Genomic DNA, 22,517 nt, shown 5'->3' on the forward strand with positions numbered 1-22,517 from the left:
AAAGTGAGTCTACATGGAGAAGGATAAGAGCTGGAGGAGATTCAAGGAGAAGACTTTGCATTACATCTGGCTTGACGGGGCTCTCTGCAGGAAGAACCACTTCAGCCAATGAGCTTGCTCCTTCTATCAAGTCAACCTGAGTTCTCACCTTGTAATTGTCCAGACAACCTGAATTCTCACCTTGTCACTGTCCAGACAACCTGAGTTCTCACCTAGTAATCCTAACAGAAGACTACTCTGAAAGACTTATGATGACAAATGCTACCCATATCCAGAGAAGGAACTGATTGTGGCTAAGTGCAGATTGAAGTATACTATTTTTTTCTAGAGGGCGTTTTTTTTGGGGGGGGAGATCTATGTTTTCTTTTACAACATGACTTTTATGGAAATGTTTCACACAATATCACATGGGGCTTCTTAGTGGAGAGAAGGGGGAGAATCTGGGACTCAAAGTTTTAAAAACAAATATAAAAAATGTTTAATGTAACTAGGGAGAAGAAAATATTAAAACATGAAAAAAGAGAAGCATGTCATCCAGAATGGATAAAGTGACAGCTGTACTACAGTCTGGCATGAGCAAATCACACGTGCAACATCATGTTCTATGTGAGGCACATTTTAGGAACAATGCTGAAAATTGTTGAAAAATACGTAGAGCCTATCAAGAGGAAGGGGAGAATGACAAGCAGACTAGAGACTTAGACATACCAAATTGGATTAAAGGAATGTGGAAAAGAGAAGACTGAAAGTCTTTCAGTCTTGGGGGAATTAGAGGTGACTTCCAGCGTTTCAGGGAATAAGACTTTTCCATCTCCTCGTCCAGAGAGCAGATATTGCTGGGAGGCAGATTTTGACTCAATTTGAAGGAAAAACTTAATAATGATTAGAGCTGCCTCAGGAGGTAGGACCATGATCAGAGGTCCTTGAGTAAGACTGAATAACTACTTGTCCAGGAGATTAAAGGAGATTTGGGCTTGAGTACAGGTTGATTAGATGACCTCATGGGTCCCTTCTGATCCTGAGACTTATAAGAAACATTATGGCACCTTGTTCTCTTCTTTTTTTTTTAATTTATTTTTTATTAATTTTTATAATTATAACATTTTCCTTGACAGTACATATGCATAGGTAATTTTTTTTACAACCTTGTTCTCTTCTGAAATTCCTTAACCTCTATAGTTTTATGTCTCTCAAGTTTTATCTCCCTAGTTAGACTACAAACTCCTTGAGGACAGTTAAGGTCATGCCCTCCTTTCACACATCCAAAATGCTAAGCTTCCAGTAGGTTCTCACTCTCCTTTTGTCCAATCAACCATCAGGCACAGTAGCCAAAGCTCCTGGAGAATTGTTGAAGTTTTCAATTCTAGTCATAGCCAGCAATTATATAATGGGGCCGCCTGCATTTCTTCATCATTATTACAAAGGAAGAAAGATCACTTCCTGGAAGGCTTTAAGCCAACAGTCCATTTTGCTTCTGTTGATTTTTCCTTCAAAATATGTATCCAATTGAGCCCTCTCTCTCCATTCCTATTGCCACAACTCTAGGACATGCCCTGATTACTTCACACCTGGACAAATGCCACAGCCAAGCTGGTCTCCACTCCTGCAGTGACTTTCCCCCTTCCAATTCATCCTGCACACCCCTGCCAGACTAATTTGTTTAAAATACCACTTTCATCATTTCACTCCCTTAGTGAAAGAAAGACAATGGCTCCCCATTATCTCCAGGATACAGTTCTAATTCTTCAATAAGGCATCCAAGGTCCTCCATGATTGAACCTCATCTAATTCATCCAATATCAGAGCCTATCATACCCACCGTTCCCATAGTTCTCTCTGCTTACTATCTCCTCCTTGATCTCTTCTGCCCATTCAAAACCCACCCATACTTCAAAGCCTATCACAATTTCATTCAATCCAACAAATACTTTCCATATACCTACTATGTACAAGTGTGAGGTTCTACAAACACAACCAATCACTACTTTAAGGAACTTAGGTTTCCCTAGGGGGTACAACATATAAACAGAAGGAAATGCAGGATCACTTGGAGAGAAAGTAGTAACGACTGAGAGGAATCAAAGAAGGCTTCAAGAAGAGGTGGTAACCAACTAAGAAAGAAGAGAAGGATTCTGAGAGGGAGAGGGTGAGAGGTGGAGGAGGGATGTTATTCCAAGTGCCTGCAAATATATGGATCACAAGCTGGGGGGGGGGGTGGCAACTTGATGTTGTGTGTGCAGAGAGAATGTGAAATAAGTCTGAAAATCCAGACAGTAGTAGGCTTTAAAATCCTGCCTAAGAAATTTGTCTTCTGTCCCACAGTCAATAGGGAGTCGTGGAAGGCTTTTGAACAGGGAAGCTCCACAAAATCTCAATTCAACAGGCATCTACTAAGCTCCTCTTTTGTGTCTGGCACTGTGTTAGCCATTAGGGAAGCAAAGACAAAACCAAATTCCCAAACAGTCCTTGTCCTCAAGGAGCCTGCATTCTTCTAGGGAAACACAACGTATACACAGAGAAGCATATACAAAATAATTTCAGGAAAGAGCAAGCAACTGGGGATCTCAGGAAAGGCCTCATATGAGCAATGTGACCTGAGGCTTGAATGAGGCCTGAGATCTGAAGAGAAAAAGGTAAGGGCCGGTACATTCCAGGCATGGGCAAAAGTGTGGAGATGGGAGATGACATGTCAATTTCTGGTAATGTCTACTAGACCACTTTGTCTTAAACAGAGTAAGAAGGAAAGTACTATTGAATAAGTCTTCAAAGATAGATGAGAGCCAGATTGGAAAGGATTTTAAATGTCAAGATGAATTTGGATTTTATGCTACAGGCAACGGAATCATTTTAGCAGAGGTACATGGACATGCGATTTAGGAATAACAATTTGGGAGCTGTGTAGAAAATGGATGAAAGAAGGGGCAGGGAGAGTCTAGAAACAAGGAGACCAAGTAGGAGGCTATTTCAATAGACTATTTGAAACACAGACTAGGTGAGAGGTGATAAGATCCTGAATTAAAGGTAAACTGTGAAATCTAGTTCCATCTTCTGTGGAAGAAAGTAAATAGAAAAAAAGATTTGAGTTGAGTAAGGAAGGCAAGTGGTCTGGAGGGGTTTGGACTGGAAGTCAGTCACTGAATATAGCAAAAAGAAACTTGGAAGAATTTGAAGGAGAATAATATCAGGTCCACTGCTGGACAAATATGAGAAAATCGAAGAAGAATGAGCATGATTAATGATCTTCAGGAGAAAAGACTCAAAGAGAAAGAAAAGAAAAAGGCAAAATAGAGAAAACAAATTGTCAAGTGAAACAAATGGATCTACCAATTGGTAAATGAAACAGATTGAATGAAATAAGAGAAGAGGTTGGCTGTGACTGCTTGATGGGGGTAACAAAAGGCGGTAAAGGTCTTCGGAAAATGCTTAGGAAGTTGTAAACACCCATGAGTAGTTCAAAAATCAAGGCTGAGAATATCAATCAGTATGAACAGGAGGGAAATTTTGCAGTGATTTAGATAGAGTATCCACTATTTGTATTTTTGTCACAGTCAAGTGACTTGTTATTTATGGGCCAAGTGTCTGCTCTCCCTCCTGGAAAATTAGGTGAAGAAACTCAAGGATTACCTTTCCATATTCCAGGTTATCAAAGACAATAAACTAATGAAGTAGAGATCATTAGAGGTGAAAAGTCAGGAAGAACCTGAACTAGCTTAAGGAAGTTGGGGGAGAGGAAGGGTATAGAAAAAGAAATCACACAGAAAGATCCAGAATTCCCACATCAACAAGCATGTAGAATGAAGTAGTTGAAGTACTTAAGAATGATGGCTATGATTGTATAAGACCTGACAGTTTCTATTCTGAAAAAAGAGGAGATTTTGGAATTTTATACTCCAATAGGCTTTACAATCAAGAATCTTTTTAAAAGCAAAGTTTATTATTATCCTGCAGGATGGGGATGGAAGGGGCAGTGAAGGAATCTTTAGTGGAATATTAAATTCTCAAGCATTTATGATGAAAAGACCAGAGTTGAGCAGAAACTCTGTAATACAAACTTAATAGTCAAGAAAAACAAAGAAAGGTAAATTTGTTTGTATGATTAGAAGGTGCTGCATGCTAACGCTTAAAGGAAAAGAAGAAACAAGTATTCCTTTAGAACCTGGATGTCTTCAAAGGACAATGATGGAGTTAAAGTGGGGGGGGGAATTCTGGGGATGGATTGATTCTATGAGGGGATGGAGAAGAGAGGGATTAGATCATGTAAAAAAATACAAACATGACAGAAGGGACAGGGATGAACTTTATTCTTCCTTGAAATAGACAAAGATGGGTTCAATGCACTCAGAAAGAAATACATAAAATGTATTAGGAAAATAAGTTAGTATTGAGAGAGGGAAGTGTTAAGAGGAAGGATAACACAAGGGAGGGAATAATTGCAAGCAAAACAAACTTCTTGGTCCCAGAAAGGTGAATTAAAAATAGAAAAACTAAAGATCTAGAATATAAGATGGTACCCCTAAACTGGAAATTAACTAAAGAAAATATGGTATATAAATGTAATAGAATATTATTGCACTTTTAGTAATGATGAAAGAGACCATAGGTATAATACTTAGTAGGATGAATTGTTACCAAATGAAGTGATCAGAATCAAAAGAACACTTTGTGAAATGATATCAATAGTATAAAGAAAAACAATTTTGACTTAGGAACTCTAATCGATACAATAATTGTATTGATGTAATGACTCTAGAGGACATATATTGGAGTATATAATTCACCCTCTGAAATAAAGGTAATAGACTCAAGGTGCAGAAAGACATAATTCTGGACATTACCAGTATTTAAATTTGTTTTGTTTGACTGTTTGTTAAAATGTTTTTCTTTTTTTTCTAGTGCAATAGTAATCAGTAGTAATTCTGATAACTTCCCTCCCAAAAAAAAAAGAGGGCCACTGAAAAATTTTTGTAAATACGCAGAGAAAAGTACCAGAGAAAGTACAGATAAGCAGTACAGAAGTGAAAATAATATCAACAAACATTCATTAACAAACTATTATGGGCCATACTATATACTTTTAAAAAGTAAGTGGTATAAAATGAAGACTCATGGCTTCTCATACAGTCTTTTTGGGTTCAGAAATGGAATTTCTATGTTTTGAGTTCAAAATAACAAAATAAAATGAAAAAGAACTGACATGGCTTTATCAAGAACCAGTCATAACAAACGAACTTAATTTCCTTTTTTTGACAAAGATCCTAAACTGAAAGATGAGAGGAAAATAAACTGTGCCAAAGTTAAACAAGCATTTGATAAATAATTTCATCTTTTTTTGGTAGAAAAGATGTATACTAGACAAAAATACAACAACAATAATAACAAAAAACAGCTAGCACATATGGTGTCTACAATGTGCCAAGCACTTTACAAACATTATCTCACAACAACCCTAAGAAGTGGATGCTATTATCTTCCCTATTTTACAGAGGAGGAAACTGATGGAGGCCAAGGTGATATGATTTGCCCAGGGTGCCATAGCTGATGAGTTTCTGAGGCCAGTTTTAAACTCTGGTCTTCTCGAGTCCAAGCCCTAAACTCTGTGTACTAGGCTGCTTCCTAATACGATTAGATGGATTGAGAACTGGTTGAATGGTCAGTCTCAAGAAAGTTGATAGTCATTCAGTGTGAACTTGCCAGGATCTATGCTTGATCCTGGATAAAGGCAAAAATAACTTGCTTATCAAATTTGCAGATGTCAATAAATTGGGAGGGTCAATACAATGGATGAGATCTTACACTTAGGTTCAATGAATCAATTTCACAATGAGAAGACAGGAAAAGCTAATTAAACAGCAGCTTATTTCAAGCTTTGTATGAGTAGGCTGAGCAATATGGTGGCCACATAACCTAAAGCTGTCTTGTACTCTATTGAGAGAGGTCTAGAAGCTAAGAATAAGGAGGTGCTATGTCCATTATCCTCTTTCTAAATGGAAGGAAGGAAGGAAGGAAGGAAGGAAGGAAGGAAGGAAGGAAGGAAGGAAGGAAGGAAGGAAGGAAGGAAGGAAGGAAGGAAGGAAGGAAGGAAGGAAGAAAGAAAGAAAGAAAGAAAGAAAGAAAGAAAGAAAGAAAGAAAGAAAGAAAGAAAGAAAGAAAGAAAGAAAGAAAGAAAGAAAGAAAGAAAGAAAGAAAGAAAGAAAGAAAGAAAGAAAGAAAGAAAGAAAGAAAGAAAGAAAGAAAGAAAGAAAGAAAGGAAGAAAGGAAGGAAGGAAGGAAGGAAGGAAGGAAGGAAGGAAGGAAGGAAGGAAGGAAGGAAGGAAGGAAGGAAGGAAGGAAGGAAGGAAGGAAGGAAGGAAGGAAGGAAGGAAGGAAGGAAGGAAGGAATGGAGGAAGGAATGGAGGGAGGAAAGAAGAAGAGAGAAAGACAAAAGGATAGAAATAAAGAGAGGAAGGAAGAAAGAAAAGAAAGAAAAAAGGGAGAGAGGGAAGGAAAGAGATATGAAGGAAGTAAGAAAGAAAGAGAAAGAAAAAGTTACAGATGGGAGAGGGAGAGAGAAAAAGAAATGATAAATAAGCTAGGGATCATTCAAAGGAGAATAACCAGCATAGTGAAAGGCCTTGGGCCTATCCATATCACATAAGGATTATCTGAAGGAATAGAGGATTTATAGCCTGGAAAAGACTCAGGGAAATCTGCTTTCAAGGATTTGAAGGACCTCCTTCACAAGGAAGAGAGATTAGACTTGTTTCATTTAATCCTAGGAACAGAACCAGTAGCAATTTGTTAGGAAAAGTCTTAACCCCTAGGTGGTGCCACAGTTAGAGTGTTGATTTACAGTCAGAAAAACATCTCCCTGAGTCATCAAATATGGCCTCAGACCCTTAACTGTGTGACCCTGGGCAAGTCACTTCACCCTATTTGCCTCAGTTTCCACATCTGTAAAATGAGCTGGAAAAGGAAATGGCAAACTGCTCCAATATATCTACCAAGAAAACCCCAAATGAGGTCACAAAAAATCAGATACAGTCGAAACAAATGAACAACAAAAAGGAGAATAGGCTGCCCTTAGGATTCTCCATTCTTGAAGCTTTTTGTTTGTTTGTTTTGAGTTCAAAATAAGAAAATAAAATGAAAAACAAAACACAGTCATGGCTTTATCAAGAACAAGTCATACCAGACAAACTTAATTTCTTTTTTTTTTTTTTGACAGAAATCCTAACCTGAAAGATTAGCCTATCACATATGTTACCATGGGGGTTCCTTCTTCTGAATATAAGTACACTAGATGGTCACTGAGGTCCCTTCCAACTTTCACATTTTAGGATCCTGTGATTTTAAGTTTAATGTCATAAGCATTTGTCAAGCACTGACTACATGCCAGATATTCTGTTAAGTGCTGGGGATACCAAAGAGAAAAAGAAAGAGAGTTCCAATCTAATAAAACAAGACTTCAGGAGAGCAGGAGCTGTCTTTCCTCTGCATTAATTGTATCCTGATAAGCACCCAACACCTCCTTTCTCATAAGCAATGAGTTAGCAATCTTGTCAATTCTACCTCTACAATATCACTAGCAACTCTCATCTCTCTCTACTCACACAATCATAGGTGTAATAATAGTAGGAAGAGCCACAGAAGTTGACCCATGGCTTTTAACAGTCCTTTAAGAAGTACTATCAAGGGGCAGCTAGGTAGCAAAGTAGTACCAGCCTGTTAGTAAGGATGACCCAAGTTCAAATCTGGTCTCAGACACTTAACACTTCCTAGCTGTGTGACCCTGGGCAAGTCACTTAACCCCAATTGTCTCAGCAAAAAAAAAAAAATTTTTTAATTAAATTAAATTTTTTAAAAAAAGATACTATGTCAACTTTCCAAGTGGGGAAACTGAGACTCAAAGATAAAATGGAACCTAGTTCACTTGCCTTTGTACTATGGCCTAATGCAGTAATAGATCTCTTTGTTTCTGATCAGCTTGTTTCTCAATGCATCTTCTACACAGCTGTCAAAACTACCCACTCTGCTGGAACAACCTTGAGTGATGGCATAAATAAATAAAATAAAATAAAAACTCAACTAGGCATTTCAAAACTTCACAATTCAATTCATGCCTTCAGACAGATTTTGTGTGTACCACGCACATTTGCCAAATTGGTTTTAGTGCCATTACCCCAAAGGCAATAGTCTATCTCCACGACCTCTTAAAATCCTTAGCTTCCTAAAAGACGCCACAGAGCTGCCACCTCTTCCAAGAAAATCTGCTAAGCCTCCTCATTATTAATACTTTCTCCCATCTCAAATTCTCCACACATACTGAACTAAGAGAATGTAAGCTCATCGAGGGGAGAGCCTTTGTCTTTCTATCCCCACTGTCTCTTAATTCATACTATTAGATTGTACTGGATCAGATGAGGGCTCAAAGACCCATGGATGTGTATTGGCCACGCTAATGGCAGATCCAGGGCTAGACCACAGGTTTCCAGTGTTCTAGGTAGCTACTCCTAGAAGGAGCTGCCATGCTGCCTGCTGCCTTACACTTGGGCTTCCTTCCCCTTTCTACCTTCCATTTTTCATGGACTAGATCCTTAACTAGGCTCAAATCAATTCACTTACCTAAGTCATCTCTCCAATTCAATCACGAACCCAGAGAAGGCAAGAAACCTGTTATGAGCCCTGTTGTTTTTCCACAGTGCCAGGAACATAGTAGGTGGTTAATACTCTCATGTTCCCTTGAATTGCATTAATATTCCCCAAGCAGCCATCAGAGTAGCCAAAGCTGCTGGAGTTGTGCCATTGCTCTAAGTTCTAGTCATAGCAAGCAATTATATAATGGATCTACCTGCATCTCTTCCTGGTTATTACTAAGAAATAAGTAAAAAGAGTCACCTCCTACAAAGCTCTGAGCCAACAGACCATTTTGTTTGGAGACAGTGACAGTTGTTCCTGAGGAGAATGAAAATGTCCTCATTGAACTGTATTAAGGGATTACAAAAAGACAAATGGCTCTGGCTATGCTGTCTATTCACTCTCTCTCTCTCTCTGTGTGTCTCTGTGTTTCTCTCTGTGTCTCTCTCTGTCTCTCTGTCTCTGTCTCTCTCTCTCTCTCTCTGTCTCTCTCTCTGTCTCTATCTCTCTGTCTTTCTGTGCCTCTGTCTCTCTCTCTCTGTCTCTTCTCTCTCTGTCTCTATGTCTCTCTCTGTCTCTTCTCTCTCTGTCTCTCTCTGTCTCTCTCTCTCTGTCTCTCTGTCTCTGTGTCTATGTCTCTCTCTCTCTGTCTCTGTGTCTGTCTCTCTCTCTGTCTCTGTCTCTCTGTCTGTCTGTCTGTGTGTGTGTCTGTCTGTCTCTCTCTCTCTCTCTCTCTCTCTCTCTCTCTCTCTCTCTCTCCCTTCCATCCTTCTATCCTGCTTCTCTCTATACCTGCTGTTCTGTCTTCCCCCCTTTCTTTCTCCCCCTCCCTTTTCCTTCTCTCCCCCTTCCCTCTATCCCCTTTTTCCCCCCTTGTGGATCCCCATGGAAGCATCGATTTCTACATGCTCATCCTCCCATCCAATTAGAAGACAATGACGAAGCCATCCACAAGTATTTATTAAGCACCTACTGTATGACAGGCACCGTATTGGGTATATGCCCAAACAAGTCGATGAGAGAAAACCCCCATTCCCCCAAATCAATAAGGATGGGGTAAAAGACCTGGCCTGGCCTGGCCTGACAGCAGACTCTGAGGAATAAAGAGAGGTGGATGTGCAAAGTCCAGATGAGAGAATTTCCCCAGCTGGGAAGGCCCTGAAGTGACTGAATCCCCTCCCCTCCTTCACCAGACTATGGCAATTGATCATAGCAATAGACTAACAATCTGGCTCGCCTGCTAAAATTTCTTAAAAAGGCGCTATCACTAGGAGTACAAGGGTTCTGCCACTGGTTCTGTCGTGTGACCCTGACCCCGTCACTTCCCTCATTTTTCCTTTTTGTAAAATGAAGCAGTTGACTCTTGTATCTCAAAACTGTCTCCCGGGGCAGCATGGCAACAGCTCTCAGGTTTCAGACGCGGGGGCCAGGGCCTTGGTCAAAGTCCCCAAGACGTAAGGGGCAGAACCAGCGGCCTTCCTCTCAAGGACAGTTTAGCAAGCCATAAGGCACCCCAGGCCAATTTTGAACCCAGGTCTTTCAGGGCCAAATTCTGATGCTGTGCTTGCTTCCCTGCTCTCCAAAAGAACTCACAAGGGAGCCCAGAGACACGTCCCTCCACACCTAAAATAACCAATAAACAAGCCAAGCAATTCCTGCCAGCATGTGACTAACTGTGGCTCAGACCTAAGTCCTGCCCAAGGGCCCAGGATTCCTCGCGGCCGATCACCCTTCAGGTCTGAATATTCCCGGCTGCCCGGAACAACAGGGGAGATGTGACAGGCGTGGGAAAAGAGTAGCTCACTAGAGCTGCTCCGAGGACATGTTAATTATGGCTTTATTTATCTTAGCCACCCTAATGTGTCTTCAGGGGCAAGGGCCAACCTCTTCATTAACATACCTCAAGCACCTAGTACAAGGCTCCCTCTTTGTTCCTTGGGGACCAGAATGACCCTGCTCAGGCTTTCCCCGCGGAGGCCGCCTGGCTGTCGGCTCATTCCCAGCCCACCCCGATGCAAGTGTTCCCCGAGTCTGTCTGTCAGGCCCCTCTCTCCCTCCTCCTCAACGACCTCATTAGCTCTCCTGGCTCTGCTATCCTCTGCCAGTAACTACCGGATCCATCAAGGGGGAGCCCGAACGGAGCCCTCAGCGCCTACACCCAGCTTCCAAGGTCCAGGCCGCCCCTTTGTCCCAGGCGCTGCCACCCTCCCGGGCCGAACCTCAGCGCGGCCCTCGAGCTCTCCCGCCTCGCGCGCGCACTCGTGCTCTCTTGGCGCAATGCTACAGGGGAATTTTGCAATTACACCGAAAAACGACTTGGGACGTTGGTTGTTTTCCTCAGGTTCTCTCCGGCCCCTCCTCCCCCTCCGGGAGAAAGACAAGCTATCTGCTGGAGTCTGGGAGCCTCACAATGGATCTCCAGATTTGATTTCAGTTTTCCAATTAACTGGAAAACCAATTTTGGACAGTGGCTTTTTTCAAATCCTTCCCTTCTTTTCTTCCCCCTCCTTGAGAAAGGCAAGCTGTTTGCTATAGGGTCTATAGGCTTCACAATAGATTCCACGTCCCATCCCTCTCCTCTATTCACACGGACACCCTTCCTTCGGGCCCTCGTCATTTATTGCTTTGGAAAAGCCTCCTAATTGGTCTTTCTGTCTCAAGTCTCTCCCCACTCCATTCTATCCAGCTTCCAAAGTAATTTTCCTTAATTGCAGATCTGACTGTTATTCCCAGACACAGTTAAATGCAGGGACTCCCTATTGCTTCTAGGAGTAAAAAGCAACTCCTCTCTTCAGCTTGGAAAATCCCTCACAACCTGGCTCCACTTATCTCATCCTTATTCCCCAATCATCCGAATGTGGCACTCAGATAGGGGGCCAAACTCTGTGTGTGTGTGCGTGTGTGTGTGTGTGTGTGTGTGTGTGCACGTCCCTGCCTCTCTCTGTCCCTCTCTCTCTCTCTCTCTCTCTGTCTCTGTTTCTCTCTCTCTCTGTCTCTGTTTCTCTGTCTCTCTCTCTCTCTCTGTCTCTCCTCTGTGTTTCTCTCTTTTCCCCTCTCTGTCTCTCTCTGTGTGTCTCTCTCCTCTCTGTCTGTGTTTCTCTCTTTTCCCCTCTTTGTCTTTCTCTCTCTCTCTGTCTCTCTCTTTTCCCCTCTGTCTCTCTCCTCTCTGTCTCTCTCTCTCTCTCTGTCTCTGTTTCTCTCTCTCTCTCTCTCTGTCTCTGTTTCTCTGTCTCTCTCTCTCTCTCTGTCTCTCCTCTGTGTTTCTTTTCCCCTCTCTGTCTCTCTCTGTGTGTCTCTCTCCTCTCTGTCTGTGTTTCTCTCTTTTCCCCTCTTTGTCTTTCTCTCTCTCTCTGTCTCTCTCTTTTCCCCTCTCTGTCTCTCTCTCCTCTCTGTCTCTGTTTCTCTCTCTCTCTGTCTCTGTCTCTGTTTCTCTGTCTCTCTCTCTCTCTCTCTCTCTCTCTGTCTCTCCTCTGTGTTTCTCTCTTTTCCCCTCTTTGTCTTTCTCTCTCTCTCTGTCTCTCTCTTTTCCCCTCTCTGTCTCTCTCCTCTCTGTCTCTCTCTCTCTGTCTCTGTTTCTCTCTCTCTCTCTCTCTGTCTCTGTTTCTCTCTCTCTCTCTCTCTCTCTCTCTGTCTCTCCTCTGTGTTTCTCTCTTTTCCCCTCTCTGTCTCTCTCTGTGTGTCTCTCTCCTCTCTGTCTGTGTTTCTCTCTTTTCCCCTCTTTGTCTTTCTCTCTCTCTCTGTCTCTCTCTCTTTCCTCTCTGTCTCTCTCTTTTCCCCTCTCTGTCTCTCTCCTCTCTGTCTCTCTCTCTCTGTCTCTGTTTCTCTCTCTCTCTCTCTGTCTCTGTTTCTCTGTCTCTCTCTCTCTCTCTGTCTCTCCTCTGTGTTTCTCTTTTCCCCTCTCTGTCTCTCTCTGTCTCTCTCTCTTTCCTCTCTGTCTGTGTTTCTCTCTTTTCCCCTCTTTGTCTTTCTCTCTCTCTCTGTCTCTCTCTCTTCCCCTCTGTCTCTCTCTCTCCTCTCTGTCTGTTTCTCTCTTTTCCCCTCTCTGTCTCTGTCTCTCTCTCACAATGTCTCTCTCTGTCTCTCTGTGTCACAAACACACACACACACACACACACACACTCACTCACACAAACAAAATACTCTTATCTCTCATCTGTTTTAACACTGACAATTTTCCATTAGGGGCACTGCAGTGGAGAGAGAACCAAGCCTCAGTCAGTCAAGACCGTCCTTCTGAGTTCAAATCCAGCCTCAGACACTTCCTAGCTGGATGCCTCCCGCCTCTCTCGTTTGCTTCAGTTTCCTCATGTATAAAATGAGCTGGAGAAGGAAATGTCAGATCACTCCAGCATCTCTGCCAAGAAAACCCCAGTGGGCTCACCAGGAGAAAGATACAACTGAAAGGAGTGAACAACAATAACAAAAAGTCCCCCATGCTTAAAATGCACTCTTTCCTCACCTCTGCCACCTGGACAAGAGTGCAGTCAGTCAAGCCCTAGTTCACTGATGAAGGAATGAAGCGGAAGAGCTAGAGTCAAGAGCGCCGTCCTGCCCAGAGGACCCGTGGATTTTAATTCGATTCCACGAACATTGCCGAAGTTTCTGTTACACATGAGGCACACTACTAGGGCGTGAGGGATCCAAAGAACAGAACAAGCCACGTCCTCATGCAGTAGCAAGCATCGTCTTGGACTTGCAACTTGTACACTCAAAAGCTCCAGTAGAGGGGCAATCTTCTCAATGTGGAAATGTCCTCCAGAGACAGAGAATCTTCCGTAATTCATGCCCATCAAGCTCTTCCCCATGTCCTCCTATAGGTTTGCCACAGAGTGTCTATTCGGGGTGCCGGAACCTGTGATTTCTTGGAGCACCCGGACTGTCTATCTATTCCTCCTGAGCCTATCGCAGTCCACTGTTTTTCTGATGCTATCCTCCATTTCTGTTCTGCTCTGAAGTTCTCCATTGAATGTGGACTTGGAATCAGGAAGACCTGAGTTCCAATGAGTTCCAATTTGGCCACTGTGTGACCCTGGAAAGGTCATTTCACATCTGTCTGCCTCAGTTACTTCATCTGTAAAATGGGGACAATAAGAGCCTCTCCCTCCCAGGGTTGTTGTGAGGATCAAATGAGATAATTCATTGTAAAGCATAGTGGTAAGCCCTCCATAAATGTTAGCTATTAGCATATAGTAAGTACTCTGTAAATATTAGCTATTAGCACACAGGAAGCACTCTATAAATGTTAGCTGTTAGCTATTATTATAGGTTACAGCCTATTTATACCTGCCATGGGCCAACACAACCGTGGAATACTGATATTCGAAAGATGAGCTTCAGGTCATTAAGAGCATTTTGCAGTCGGGCCTGCTCTCCTACTGCTGTTTCGCTGGCCGTTTAGATGTACTGAGGTCAAGCATCCAACTGGATGGCACAACCTCGGTCTTTTCCTGTGGAGAGAGGTGGGCGATGATTCTCACCGGTTAGGGATCTCTTTCTGGAGAGGCTTGGCCACATTCTACACCATAAAGGAGCATCTCTAGGAATTCTCCTCCTTCATGTCCTCCATGGAGCCAAGTGAAGAAGCACTCACTATGTACTAGGCACTTTGTTAAACACTCGTATATAGATATCAGTGAAAAGAAAGGCTGTCCCTGGTCTCCGGGAGCTTCCAGTCCGCCCAAAAGGGAGCTGCAGGAGGAGCCATAAACCTGGAAGGCTGGGTACCAGGTGAGAAGGCAGCCGGGACCCAGTAGGTGAGTTTGACTAAGTTAGAAGCCGAGGCAGACGTGGAACGTTAGTTAGCCCAGCAACGGGGATTTGTGGTGATGGGCTACCTCTCGTTTTCTGCCCAATCCTGATACTGGCGAAGGATTAGTTAGCTCTCCGGATACTCCTTTCAGGCTTCCGGCTCAAGATCTGAAAGGGACTGAAGAGGTCACTTGATCCAGCCGCTCCAGAGGCCTGGAGAGGAGAAGCCCCTAGCTCCAAATCGGGTGCCAGCCTGCTCTGGATGGAAGGTGCCCGCTCGGACATCCCAGTCCCCAGAGAAATAACTACAAAGTGCATCCCGGAGCCCTGCGCGGGAGGTGGTCCTAATGAGCCTCACTTCAGGGGAGTTGGTGACTCTAGGTGAAGAGGGAGTACATTCCAGACATGAGGAACAGCCAGCCAGCCTGTGGAATAGAACACTGTGTACAGGAAACAGCTAGCAGGCCCATTTGGCTGGAAAAGAGAGCGGTTTGAAAGGGAGTAATGTGACATAAGTATAGAAAGTTGGGTGGAAGCCAGACGGAGGAAGGCGTGAGATGCCAGGCCGAGGAGTTTGGATTGGATTCCAGAGGCCAAAGAGAGCCCCAGAAGGTTTTTGAGGGGGGGGGAATGATGCGGTGGTCCGATCTGTGTTCTGGGAATATCAATTTGGCAGCTGCGTGTGAGGGGCTGGATGGGAGAAGGGTGGCCGGCCCATTTACAAAAGCTGCCACCGCCTGATCCCCAGAGGCAGCTGTGGCCTTGGTCGGGTCCTGGGTGGGCTCAGAAAGTCCGGGAGGGGCCCTGCCGCTCCCTAACCCGCGTGTCACCTTGTCAGAGAGCCAGTGTGAATGCCCCAGCCCCCTTCCTTGCGGCTGTTCTCCTGGAAGGGCCACGTAGGGGCTGGCTCCTGCTTCCCAGGCACCCTGACACAGCGAGGGGAATAAATACTCTTTCATTGATCGATTCTAACACCATGCTTCAACGGCACTGGGAGGGGAACATGGGTCCCGCGGGGCTCCGAGCCGCACAAAAGTGGAGTTAGGAGATATTTGCTGAAGTTTGGAACACATTTGTCCTTAGAAATATTAGAAATTGTGGTTAGGTTCCCAGGCCAGCCCGCAAAACCCAACGGAGTCTTCAGGGTAGGAGCCACGCTGCCCATTTACAAAGGAAAATAGAAGCCAAGAACGCTGCAGAAGCAGCCCATTCCGCTTATCTGGAGGCTGGCCCCAGCCACCTCAGCCATCCAGAACCCGAGCTCCCAAAGCAGCCCCCCCTCGCAGAAACTGCTACCAGTCGGGGAGGCCCTGGGGCCGCCATTTGGACTCAATTTACACACGATTCCAACAAAGAGCTGGCTTCTCTAATTTCTCAGACTTCTACAGAGAAGCAGCCAATTAGAAAGGGGCGGGGGGGGGGGGGGGGGGGGGGAGAGGGTCTGGGGCTCTCGGATGTGCTGGCAACTCCGAAGGGAGGCCAGAATCTGAGGCAAGAAAAGAGGCAGAGCACGCGCGTGTGCATGCACATGCACACACACACACACACACACACACACTCACACACACACACACACACACACACACACACACACTCACACACACACACACTCACAGATGCCTCAATAAACCAGCCAGAGCACACACTGGCTCTTGTTCCCAGAGGCAGAAAGCCCCGCGGCGGGCCACCGACGCATTCTAGGTGGTCCAAAGGGGCCCCCCCTTGGCAGCAAATCGAGCTGGAATTTCAGCGGCGCCCCTCCCGCCCCACTCCCCCAGAAAACACCAAGCCCTCCGACTCCCGAGCGGTGCCTTCCCTCGCTCTAGCAGGAACCGTCTTTCTGTGCACAATTAAGAGATAAAAGGCTGACAGTCCCGGGCTCAGAGAACTTATTCACACTAAAGTGCATCCAGTCCGAATGCACAGAGGAAAGCGGGGATCAAAGGGTTTTCCTGTTTTCTTTGGGATGGAGCGAGAGAGCAGAGGCCGTGTCCCAGAAGGGAGGCAGGGGCTGCGGCTGAGAGGAGCAAAGGGGCGAAGCCCGCTCATCCCCACTCAGATGCCCGCTGGCACGTCCGGGATCCCGGGCCTGGGAAGCTGGGCTGGGACAGCCGGGTGGGCCTCTTTCCTGGGAGCCTCACTAAGGCTCTCGTCCCGTGCCCACCGCGCATCTCGGCCTCAGCTCAGGTCAGCAAGGAAATGCTTTCCTCCACCTCCCGACTCGGAGGATCCCAAGCCCTCCTTTCCCAGACAACAGAGCAAACTGCTTTTCAGGCAGGAAATGCTGCTGGATCTTGGGAATTTAAAAGCCAAGCTTCTTCTTCGGGGTCATGAGTAGGACGTGAGGCTCTGGCACAGCGTCATGTACCTGGCTCTTAGCGCTCCTGCTTCCCAGGCTCTCCCGAGCTGCCCCCCTTGGCACACACGTCACCCCCACCTTTCCCGAGGCTCCCAGTACTGCTCCTGGTAGAGGCTGCCTCCCACTACCGGACTCCGGGGATGGTTTGCCAATCCCATGCCAGCCTTTTGTTGTCCCAGCCTTTGTTCCTCAGGCCCCCCGGGGCCCCAGCCATCTGCTTAACTCTTCGGACGACCACCGGCTCGCTCCTTGCCCTTCGGCTAGGGTGGCCTGTCCCACAGACCAACTGGAGAGAGAACGCGCAGTGTTTCCCTTTCTCCCAGAAGCCTGCAGCTGCCTAGTCCCCTAACATCTGCTCTCCTGTTCTCCTCGGAAAGCACTTCCTTAAGGCTCCCCCTCCTGCCCCTACCACTGCTCGCTTACACTTCCAGAACACTCACTCCTGGGTCCACGTGTCACACCTACAAGCAAAGTCCTCCGAGAAGGGGCTGACTTTCTATCTTGCACATGTCACACTGGGTGTCTGCCGCCTTGGAAGACAGTGTGGCCGTGTTCAATTTACTTCAGTCATCTGTGACTCAGTTTCCCCCTCCATAAAATAAATCCTGTGAACACTGAGTCCGTTTATTCTCAGGAATTGCTAAAATGAGCTTATCCCAATTCCTATTATTAATCGTCATCAGGTCAGTTTTCCCAGACTCTTTTGTTAGCATATTTGAGATAGCCTTGCTGGAAACTCAGTTTTCCCAAACTGTCTTTATGACGGTCTCAATGTCTTGAAACATATCCTGGTCAGTCTCTAGATCTCACCATTATTATTTCCCCTTCCTCCCTCTGATCTAGAAAAAGTTGTGCCCCCCTAAAAGCAAATCGCTCAGTCAGCATGATTTTTGCATTCTGAGTGTTTCATGTCACAGATCGAACCGTGATACTGTTTTTATACAATTCTTCTACAATTATGCTCTCCCAAATCTCTCTTCATATTTTATTTCATATCATCCCTTCACAAGGAAGCTGGACTTGAGGGTCTCTAAAGTTTCTACCAGCTCTCCGTCTCAGACCCTTCTATGTTTGCCACACAGTAAGCCTTTATAAACGTTTATTGATTGACTGACTGGATGGTAGAGAATGAAAGGAAGCCTCATTCCCAGCTGCCAAGGTCTTTCAGAAACCCTCAACTTTGGCCTCTTGACTCATCTCCCCTTCAGCCTTTTCTTCCTCTTCTATAGCTTCCCTCGAGAAACACTTCGGGGACCCAAGGATTTCTTTCCCTTAGAGCCTAGCAGGAGTTGTATACAGTCTTATTGTACGTCATATGTATATTGTGTAGAGACAAGGGGGGAGGCAAAAGTACTGAGACGCAGGTAGCGCCGTGATTTGGGTGTGCCACAACATTGATTTGTGGGGGAACTCCTACTCCGGAAACTCTTCACCACTGCAGAAGAGTAACTCCCGGGTGGGCCGGCACTAGGAGGCCCCGAACCTGACCTCTGACATAGGGAGCCAGTCTAAGGGTGGCTCTCCAACCGCCCGGGCACAAGCTAGCTTGCAGAGATTCTTTATGCCGGGGCACAAGCTAGCTTGCAGAGATTCTTCACATCGGTTCTTCCTTTCTGTTCCCATTCTTCTTTCACCACAGAACTCACGTGAAACTATGTTTTAACCTAACTGAACATGTACAACCTACACCACATTGTTTACAATTTGGGGGAGGGGGGAGGGAGGAGGAGGAGGAGGAGGAGGAGGAGGAAAGGAGAAAAATTTGGAACTGAAAAGCTGACAAAAATCAATGTGGAAAAGTGTCTTTTTGTGTAATTGGAAAAATAGAAAATAGTATTAAGTGTAAAAAAATGTCCCCAAAACCCCCATTCACGATCTCTCTTCAGAAGAACTGGCACTGGCCTTCTGAGCTTTACAAATTGGCACAAATCGCTAGACCCTGCTGAGTCTCAAATCCCTTCCGTCAAAAGTAGGGAGATCTGAATATATCCATGACCTCCCCCACAAGATTACTGCGAAGATTACTGGACCCCACCGGGGCTCCAACCCTCTCGGGCTCAGCTCAGGCCATCTCCGAGATCCCACTCCTTGTCAAATTAAGGCCTGTAGTGATGGCTGCACCCAGCTCCCCTTCCCCCCAGTGGGAATTAACAGCAAGCCCCAGGTGGCCCCAGGCCCCGGCCCCTAATGCCTGCTCTCACTTGACCCAGATTAGAAGAGTTAACCGTGTATATGGCTGAAAACAGACCTGACTCCATTTTGACCTATATTTGCTGTTTGTTACTATATTTCTTTGTGTCTCTGGGAGATGCCTCTTTGACAAGGACTGAATGTGTCCTTGTGTACCTCCCTTCCCCCAATCACTTTATGGTTACAAAAGAAAACTCGTAGTGTATGAATAGTTCCAGGAACTCACTCCCTTCTCTTTATCCTATGGAAGAAGGCCCAGTGGGAGCTTAACAGATGCTAATTAACTAACTTGACGGATAAAGAAGATACTGTTTTCTTCTTTGGACTGTGAGGACTATGTTAAAGGACACATTCTTTCCTTAGTAGAACAATTAAAGCATCCAAAGAAGTATCTTTTCCTGCCCTCCGCGATCTAACCCCAGCCTTCTGGGTAAGAAGCCCCTTTTGTCAGGCTCCGAGGGGCAGGTAGCTTGAGAGGAGGGAGGCCTGTATGCTGATGGACAGATGGACAGAGTGGGGCTGTGCGGACATGTGCAGGTGCCATCCATGGGATGGCGAAGCCCACCATCTGAGGATGGGGCACTCGCCCCCCTCGAGTGGATAAATAATCCACCTGCCCAAGGTTGGGGAGCCATCTGCCTGGGTCCTATGCTGTCTTCACAGCAGCTGCTAGCCAAAGGCTCGACCCGGAGAATTGAGCCCAGTGGGCCCCTTTTATGTGCCCAGTTCCACTGGGATCCCGGTGAACCTGTCTCCACACTCCCTTCTTTTTATATTCTTATTGAATATTTTGATTTTTCCTCGGTTATATTGAAAACAATTTTACATTTGTTTTTCAAACACTGAGTTGCAGGTTTTCTCCTTTCTCCCCAGCCCACACCCCATAAGAAAACACACGTGAAATTATGCAAAACATTTTCATAAAAGAAGTCATGGTTCCATCCTCCCGTCTTATGTTGTATTTCTCTTCATTAAAGTTGGCTTACTCTCTTTTCTGGCTGCTGCCTGCCTCGGTTTCCCTGCTTCCTTGTATTGAGTGCACTTTAGAATCCCCCAAAACAACACTCCCCACTAAGGCATTCTTTCTCTGGACAGAAGGGAAAATTTAGGGCTAGCGAGATTTGTCTGGGGTCCCATAGAGCCAGAACTAGAACTCATGGCTTGTGACTGCTTCTCAAACCAGAGTTCCCTCCCTCCCCTCCAAAATGTGAGGGTTCATCAGAATGCAGAGCTGTTTTGTCTCCCCTCGAGTGGCTACCTGGGAACACTGATGTCAGGCCATGTGGCTCGTTCCAACTCTGCTGCTAATGATTTAAGAAGCCCCTTTTTCCTATTTTGGTTAAACAGGAATCTCATTCCCAGAGACTTCATTAATTGCATGATCAATGTTGGATATTACGGCGTAAAATTGGGGGACTTAAGTAGAACCCTGATTCATCCAGAGTATGGGTTCTTCAGGATGGGGGAGGAGGAAAAAAAAGATGTTCTGGTGAAGAGGGAAACACAGAAAGAACACATGACAAAACCTTCCGACAAAATCATTACAAAAAAGAGCTTGGGTACACATGGTGACAGGCTTCAGTCCTTCGGAAGATTCATTTCTGCAAAACAACTCATTCGTGGGCAATGGACGGTAAATGAGATCCTATGGTGCCTGAAGACAAAATGGACTAAGATTGATCAGGGCTGTTGGTATTTAGGGGAAAAGAGGAGAGAAAACCTGAGCTGGAAAGAGTTTTGGAAACTGCCTAGGCCACCTATGTCTCCGCCCCATTCAGAACCTAGTGGACAGAGTGCTGGCCTCAAACTTTGGCCAATCATTTCTCCCCGAATCTCTGAGAGTTCAGGGCCTGAGCAGTGGCTAAGATGCATGGGAAGGAGTTTTCCTCCCTGCCTAGAAGTCCTTAAAGTGATGAAAATCACAGGTCCTGCCCCAAATAACAACCTCCAAATGACCTCTCTTCCAGGCTTGTAAATCAAATCTGAGTGTGCTTCTGCAAACCTTCAATGCTTTCTAAATATCAGCTTGGAATGTCCTCCAAGAAGCTCAAATTTCTCTACTGGAAACCCTCTCCGAGTGACAGGACACTCACTACCTCCAGAGGTGGCCTCACTCTTGAATTGCTTCTAATTAGTTGTAGATTTTTGATTCCATCAAGCCTACATCTGAAGAGTTTCCAAAACTTTGGCCACTTGTTTCTCCTTCTTCCCCTTGGGGCCAGCAGAGAAAGACCACACCTTCCAAAATTTGAAGACAGTGTGTGTTCCATCCCTCTCTTATTTTCTCCCCTTCTCCTCCTTCCCCTCCCCTTTTCTTCCCAAGACTTGTTTCAACTGATCCTTAAGTGGCTTGGGCTACATTCCCTTCCCCATCCTGTCTGCATTCATCCCGATGCACTCCACCTTAACAAAATTCAAGAGGAGGAAGGAGGCTCAAAGGCCACCTAGTTGAACCTGCATTTGGACAGAAATCTCCTTCTTTAAACATGGTACTGAGAATTATGGACAATCCTCAAAATACTCTCTGATTGAGGCAGGGTACAGAACACTTGTCACCTGTAGTCCTGGGACTTCTGGCTCTCAACAAAGTCTAAAAATGTGTTACCTATTGACCACACAACATCCCACAGCAGACTCATAAAGAGCAAATTATCTGCTAAGACCCCAAGACTTTCTGCCACAGGAACTGTCCTTTAACCAGACCTGGCTGATCTTCTACCCGATTTTGTTAACCCAAATGTAGGCCCTTATTCCATTATATTCCATCAGATTTGGTTGGGCCTGTCATTCCAACAATTGGAATTATTGTGACTCCCAACTCAATTATCCAACATGGTTTAAATTGGCCAAGCATCTCATCTTCATCCAGGTCAATGACAAAAAAAGGCTAAGGACAAATCCCTGGAGCTCACCTTTGTGGAACGTCCTTCCCACCTGTCCTTTCCTACCTATGGAGATCACTTTGACTTTGGATTAGGTCCTCCTGGAAAGTGGACGCGACTCTTTGAGCAGTTGCCTCTCAGCTTCGACAACTTGCCTCTTGAGGCTGACAGTCAGACAGGTGATGAAGGAAGAAATTGGGTAGAACCGAATAAACAATTCTGGGAAACAACTTTCTAGAGGCAGATCAATTTTGAGGCAGATCAGTTAAGAAGTCAGCCAATGGAATAGGCATGTGAGCTATAGTCTCAGGATGTAGCAGCATGGGGGCAGAAGGGATGAGGCAGACTGACCAAAGGCAGCTTAAGACTAGAAAAAGAATTTCCAAAAGAATTAGAAAATGAGTTAGATGCCCATCAAATGAGGAATGGCTGAATAAGTTCGGCTATATGAAAGTGATGGAATATTATTGTTCTATAAAAAATGACAAACAAGCTGATTTTAGAAAGGCTTGGAAAGATTTACAAGAACTGATCCTGAGCAAAACAAGTAGAACCAGGAAAACACTGTAACAACAAGATTGTTCAATGATCAACTATGACAGACAATTCTTCTCAGCAGTTCACTGATCCAAGGCAATCCCAATAATCTTTGGATGGAAAACACCATCTGCATGCAGAGAGAGAACTATGGAGCCTAAATGTAAATCAACACATGCTATATTCA

The 22,517-nt window shown here is 45.0% G+C and overlaps 1 protein-coding gene across 2 annotated transcripts in view; it reads right to left on the reverse strand.

Annotated features, from left to right (window-relative positions):
* The window catches only part of TMLHE (trimethyllysine hydroxylase, epsilon), a 106,465-nt gene that overhangs the window by 67,503 nt on the left and 16,445 nt on the right, over nucleotides 1-22,517 (reverse strand). The window contains exon 1 of one of the 2 annotated variants that reach the window (XM_074278609.1): nucleotides 13,898-14,171. The exons of the other annotated variant lie outside the window; for it this stretch is intronic. The gene's annotated coding sequence lies outside the window, so the exon portion shown is untranslated. Of the gene's footprint in view, nucleotides 1-13,897; nucleotides 14,172-22,517 lie in introns of those variants that run through there. 2 annotated transcript variants of the gene reach the window in all.

This window comes from Sminthopsis crassicaudata, chromosome X (genome assembly GCF_048593235.1).
Source record: "Sminthopsis crassicaudata isolate SCR6 chromosome X, ASM4859323v1, whole genome shotgun sequence".
In the NCBI taxonomy this organism is placed as follows: domain Eukaryota; kingdom Metazoa; phylum Chordata; class Mammalia; order Dasyuromorphia; family Dasyuridae; genus Sminthopsis; species Sminthopsis crassicaudata.